Raw genomic sequence first — 6683 nt, 5'->3', positions numbered from 1 at the left:
ATTTACAACTGGCGGGGGTGAGCACACACACATGCATGGTTTTTCCAGAAAATACAGGACATGGATATTAAGCCAAGGGTGATCTAGCTCCTTCCAAAATTTCATGGACTTGAATCTAAAAGTCCATAGCTGCACTTGAAAGAGTTTGACGAGATTATAACCACTTCATATTTTCCTAACGTGTCTGAGGATACGGTCAGACTGAAAATCTTTCCCTTTTCTTTGAAAGAGAAAGCTAAGACATGGTTGCATTCACTACGTCCCCGATCTATTAGCACATGGAATGACATGATAAGGGAGTTCATAAAGAAATTTTTCCACATCATAAGACAAACACCCTTAGAAAGTCAATCATGAACTTTACCCAAAAGGAGGATGAAACATTCTTCCAATGTAAGGAGAGGTTCAAGGATCTTGTCAATTCATGCCCACAACATGGTTTTGAAACGTGGCACATTACACACTTTTTCTAAGATGGACTAATATCTTCCATGCGCCAATTAGTCGAGACAATGTGCAATGGGGAATTCATGAATAAAAACATCGATGATGTGTGGGATTATTTGGATAGACTTGCTGAAAACACACAATCATGGGACACTTATCCAAAATCAAGCACCACTTCTAGGCCCACTTAATTAAAGGAAAGGGGTGAATTATACCTTCTGAAAGAGGAAGATAATATTAATGCTAAAGTGTCTAATCTCATGAGAAAAGTCGTGGCCATAAAATTAAAGAAGTATAAGGTCAATGAAATTGTTTGCGGTATTTGTGCTTAATAACATTCACACAACTGAAACTTGTCCGACAATACCTGCCTTTCAAGAGGTATTAAATGAGCAATCTTATGCCGTAAATAATTATCAAAGACCTTCTAATGGACCTACTTCCAATATATACAATCATAGTTGGAGGAATGGACAAACGGCTACCCTTCAAGGTTTCTTCAACTAAATTCCAAATTAAGAGAAACCTCAAGAGGATCTGGTTCTAAAACATATTCAAAAGCAAGAGCTTTTCAATCAGGGGATGCTACAAGCCTTTCAAGACCTTATAAAAGCTATATAAGGGCTTGACACAAGGAATATAATTGAGAATAAGGGAAGCCTTCTAGCTCAACCTCTTCCCAATCTAAAACCATAATATGAAGTTAGCGACCTAAGCTCTTCAAACCAAATGGAGCACGCTAAATTTATCACCACTCTTAGGAGTGGGAAGACCATTGATAAAACCATTCCGATTAGGGCTAAAAAGCCTAAGGACCTAGAAGAGGACAACAATGATAGACCTAGCATTGCTTCATAAGAATAAGAACTGGAACTTCAAGGCAAGCCGGTTGCCCCATTCCCACAACAGTTGGTTGCATTAAAACTTCTCTCTAACTCTCAGGAAATTCTAGAGGTGTTGAAATAAGTGAAGGTCAATATTCCTCTACTGGATGCGGTTAAACAGATACCTTCATATGCTAAATTTCTAAAAGACTTGTGTACAACCAAAAGATGCCAAAATATTTAAAAGAAAATCTTCTTAACTGAGAAAGTGAGTGTCATCATGAAATAAGATGTGCCACAAAAATTCAAGGATCCCAATAGCCAACTATACCTTGAGTAATTGGGAACTGCCGAATTGAGCACACACTTCTTGACTTAGGAGCAAGCGTAAATCTAATTCCCTACTCAATCTACAAACAGTTAGGTTTAGGTGAATTGAAACCCACCCTAATCACATTACAACTTGCTGATCGCTCAGTTCATGTATTGAGAGGGATAATTAAGGATGTGTTGGTCCAGGTTAATAGATTCTACTGCCCAGTAGATTTTATCATCCTGGATACGGAACTCATCAATAACATGAGCAATCAAATTCCCGTCATTCTTGGTCACCCACTCCTTACCACTTCAAACGCAATCATTAATTGCAGGAATGGAGTCATGAGTATGTCTTTTGGGAATATGACATTGGAGTTGAATATCTATTTCAACATAGGTAAATGGTTAGACGATGGTGATGATTTCCACAACATTAACATGATTGAATCTTTCGTGAAAAATAGAACACTTTTAGCCTATTCCTCTACCCTTTAGAGACGTGCTTAGCCTACTCCCATGATTTAGATGATGGTATAATTAAGGAGATAGGTGTTATGCTTAATACCGCGCAGATACTTGAAGTTAACCAGTGGAGGCCACAATTTGAAGAATTGCCCCAAACCTAAGTAGTGCCTCTACTGTCTAGCCTCAAGGCGCCCAAGCTTGACCTAAAATCATTGCCCTCAAATTTGAAATACGTTTATTTAGGTCAAGATGAGACATACCCAGTGGTGATTTCATCCCAGCTTAAGAAAGAACAAGAGAGTATACTCATATCTACTCTCATTGAGCATAAGGGAGCCCTTGGATGGGTGATTGCGGACCTCAAGGGAATTGACCATTCGGTTTGTACTCACTGCATTTATCTTGAGAACAATATGAAGAACTCTCGGCAACCACAACATAAACTAAATCCAAACATGAAGGAAGTGGTTAAGGCCGAGGTTCTTAAGTTGTTGGATGTGGGTATCATATACCGTATATCTGATAGCCAATGGGTGAGTCCAACTCAGTTGGTTCCTAAGAAGTCCGGAATCACCATCGTAGCTAATGCCAACAATGAACTCGTACCAACTAGAGTTACTACTGGTTGGAGAATGTGCATTGACTATAGGAAGTTGAATACCGTCACGAGGAAGGACCACTTCCCTTTGCCCTTCATTGATTAAATCTTGGAAAGACTAGCTGGTCACTCATACTATTGTTTCCTTGATGGGTATTCGGGCTACAACCAGATAGAGATTGCTCCTGAAGATCAGGAAAAGACCACATTCACATGTCCTTTTGGCACCTTTGCTTACTGAAGGATGCCATTCAAATAATGTAATGCTCCCTCCACTTTTTAGCAATGCATGATGAGTATTTTTTTCTGAAAAGGTGAGACAATATCTAGAAGTCTTCATAGACGACTTCTCTGTCTTCGGTCCATCTTTCAGCGACTGCTTAAAGAATCTTGAATGTGTGTTGAAAAGATGTGAAGAAAAGAATTTAGTACTCAATTGGGAGAAGTGTCATTTCATGGTTTGTAAGGGAATTATCCTTGGACATATCATCCAGTCCAAGGGAATTTAGGTAGACAAGGCTAAAATTGATCGTATCTATAACTTACCTCCACCCAAGAACATACGAGACATGCGATCCTTCTTAGGACACGCCGGCTTGTATAGGAGATTCATAAAGGACTTTAGTCATCTCTCTCATCCTTTATGTAATTTACTTCTAAAGGATGCACCATACGAGTGGACTGAGCAATGTCAAGAAGCTTTCACTAAGCTTAAGGGCATGTTAACCACTGCACCTATCATGCAGCCACCCGATTGGAGCCTTCCTTTTGAACTTATGTGCGACGTGTTTGACTATGCTCTTGGGACGGTTTTAGGCTAGAGAAAAGAATGAAGCCTTACGTTATTCATTATGCAAGTAGAACTCTAAATCCTACCTAAGTGAACTAATCAACTACGGAAAAGGAACTCTTAGCCGTAGTGTTCCCTTTAGACAAATTTAGGTCCTACTTGATCAGATTCAAGATCATCATTTACATAGATCATGCAGCGCTTAAGTATCATCTTTCTAAGAATGATGCTAAGCCCTGCCTGATTAGATGGATCTTCCTACTCTAAGAATTTGATTTGGAAATAAAAGATAAAAAGAGAGTAGAGAACATAGTGGCTGAAAACGTCGAGCTCTAAGTCCTAAAGGCGGGTTGAATAGGACTATGCCGAATAAAAAATAAATGTGAAATTCAAAGATAGATAGCACAATAAAATAGCAACCTCAAATGCACTAGTCTTGAGAGGTTGATACGAACTTAGTTATAAGGACAACCTTTCACTAAAAACTAAGGTTTATGGTAGGACAACCTGATGTCTAGAGCATTGGTAAGTATCAAAAACTCAAATTGAGAATGAGGCGAAGGAAAGAAACTAAATTATTACAACATTCACCATAAGTGCATAAAGTAAATTATAAAATTCAGCACCACACACACATCACAACCATCATCCAAACTCCGAGAATTATAGTGGTTCGTGCATGTATATCAACTGTTTGCAAACAGTGTCACGCCCTAAACACGGAAAATGGGCTCACAAAATTCCTGATCACCGAATCTGGTGCCGACAGCCTCCATAGTACCCCATTCTCGGCTCCCAGTGCGTATACGCTAAATTTCAATCCTGGGATCCTACAAGGAGGATTTTCCAACGTACATTTAACTTGTAATAGCCGTAACCACAACTTTACCCAAATCATAAAGGCAACATCATCATCACATATCCACTAATATAAACATTTAAATATAATGCTGAAAGAAAAATGCATATATCGAAATCAAAGCTCCAGAAGACAGTTGCACGCTCCAAGCTCAACGTTGTTGCGACCTAACACCACCTACACGCATCTATCGTGCATAAGCTTATAGAAAGCTTAGAGGGTGGTGAAAGTGTGTGTGTGAGATAAGTGTCAAGCACACAAATACAACGCCATAATCATATAATGTCGAAAATATTGACAAGATCATGAATCATACGATATCAGAGTAAGAAGAAACATACTAGTAAGTCCATGAGTCATACAATATCAGAGTATGGAATGCAAATCAAAATAAGCCAAATATCATATGCTGAGTATATAACACAATATGCAAATCTTGACGAGCCACGAATACCATCAATCTCATCTAAGCCATATAAATGCAGAAACATAGTATCCCAAAATGCTAAATGTTGCTAATGCAATGCAATATGCGGTGCGAATGAAATGACTAAGCTGGAGTAAAGTTAGGATGATAGTACGCAGTATCGTAGGCTATGGGGTCCATCACAAGGGACTTCTATCCAAACTAGTCCCATACCTAAATTTGGACAGCCAGACTCAATTTAGTAAACCCCTGACCTCAGGTCAATCGTGCGCCCCAACCGAAATCCTTGCCATTGTGAAGGTACACAATAATTAGTTGCGCACCACCAGCCCAAGTGGATAATGAATGAATGAATGAATGAGTATGCAACTCCTACTCAATAAGTCCATGTATCAGTATTGTACATCTCTAGGATCATCACCGGGGTCTAGTACACTCCAAGCTGGCTACCGCCCCGACTGGCCTCGCAGCCCAGTGAGTGAAAAAGACCTCACTACCCGCCTGCCAGTAGTAAACCAATGCCTACCCGGCTCGTCGATAGCGGACCCATTTGGGAGCTGGTCAAACTCAGCCTAGCTTATAGCCCCCTCACTCGGGCGGATAAGGCCACACCCCATCTAGCCATCTACGACATGCCTGTGGAGGCTACGGCCCTGATGTCGCTAGGGCGTACAGTAATCACAACACACAATACAAGATGTATGAGTCATACAATCCAGTCATGCATCAATCCTGTGCATACCATGCGCTCATATGAGATAATCTCCACCCATCAGGGAGTCTCATAACAACCTACCCAATGACATATGCAATGGTCAACCACATCTTATAATAAACATGTAGATGATGCGTATGGGCATGCACTTGGTGATATTCTGTCACATACTCATAATCGGTATTGACAACCAGCACTAATAATCGGAATAGATAATTGGCCTCGATAATCAACCTATGCAATTAGCCTCGACAATCAGAATTGGCCTCGATAATCAAATTCGGCCTTGACAATCGGAATCGGCCTCGACAATCGAGATCGGTCTCAATAATCAGAATTGGCCTCGATAATCGAAATCGGCCTCGATAATCGGAGTCGACCTCGACAATTGGAATCGGCCTCGACAATCGAAATCGACCTCGATAATCAGAATCAGCCTTGATAATTATGATCAACCTTGACAATCAAAATTAGCCTAACAATCGGAATCGGCCTCGGCAATCAGAATCGGTTTAACAAAGGGCCTAAGGGAAGGTTATAATGAGGACATTAAATCATCACTGCCATTAATGTGGATATTTAACAAGCATTGCTCCCAAAGAGTGGCCCACATAGAGCCAAACATATAGTGGGCCCAATGCCTCAACAATGGCCTAATATACATTACCATGGGCCTCTCTCAAGTGTTTAATACACATCATGATGGCCCTCACTCATGGGCTACATATACAACACATTGGGCCTCACCATATGGGCCGGAATTATATCACAATGGGTTGCAACAATGGGCCAATACACATCACAATGGGTCATGACATATGGGCTGGAAATACATCTCATTGGGCCTTACCAAATGGGCAAGAAATACATCACAAAGGGTCGTAAATACATCACATCAGGCCTCATCAAATGGGTCTCATATACAACACGTCGGGCCACATCACATGGGCCTGACATACATCACTATGGACCCCATCAATGGGCAGCACCAATTGGCCTCATATACATCACATTGGGCCTCATGCCTGGGCCGCATATACATCAAGTGGGCTACATTACATGGGTCACACACACATCACGTCGGGCCTCGCCAAATGGACCATAGATACACCATAATGGGCCTCGTCAAATGGGCTAGAAACACATCACAATAGGCCTCATACCTGTGCCACATATACACCACAATGGGCCTCATAAATGGGCCTCAAATACATCACGATGGGCCACAACTCATGGGCCG

The 6683-nt window shown here is 40.9% G+C and overlaps 1 non-coding gene across 1 annotated transcript; it reads right to left on the bottom strand.

Moving 5' to 3' along the window:
• Positions 1–335: 335 nt before the first annotated feature.
• On the bottom strand, positions 336–442 carry LOC131241762 (small nucleolar RNA R71). Its single transcript, XR_009169327.1, has one exon. It is a non-coding gene; the product is annotated as a small nucleolar RNA R71 (small nucleolar RNA).
• Between the last annotated feature and the right edge of the window lie 6241 nt (positions 443–6683).

Source organism: Magnolia sinica, chromosome 3, assembly GCF_029962835.1.
Source record: "Magnolia sinica isolate HGM2019 chromosome 3, MsV1, whole genome shotgun sequence".
In the NCBI taxonomy this organism is placed as follows: domain Eukaryota; kingdom Viridiplantae; phylum Streptophyta; class Magnoliopsida; order Magnoliales; family Magnoliaceae; genus Magnolia; species Magnolia sinica.
Note: the sequence above shows the minus strand (reverse complement) of the source record. Positions and strands in the feature narration are given on the sequence as shown.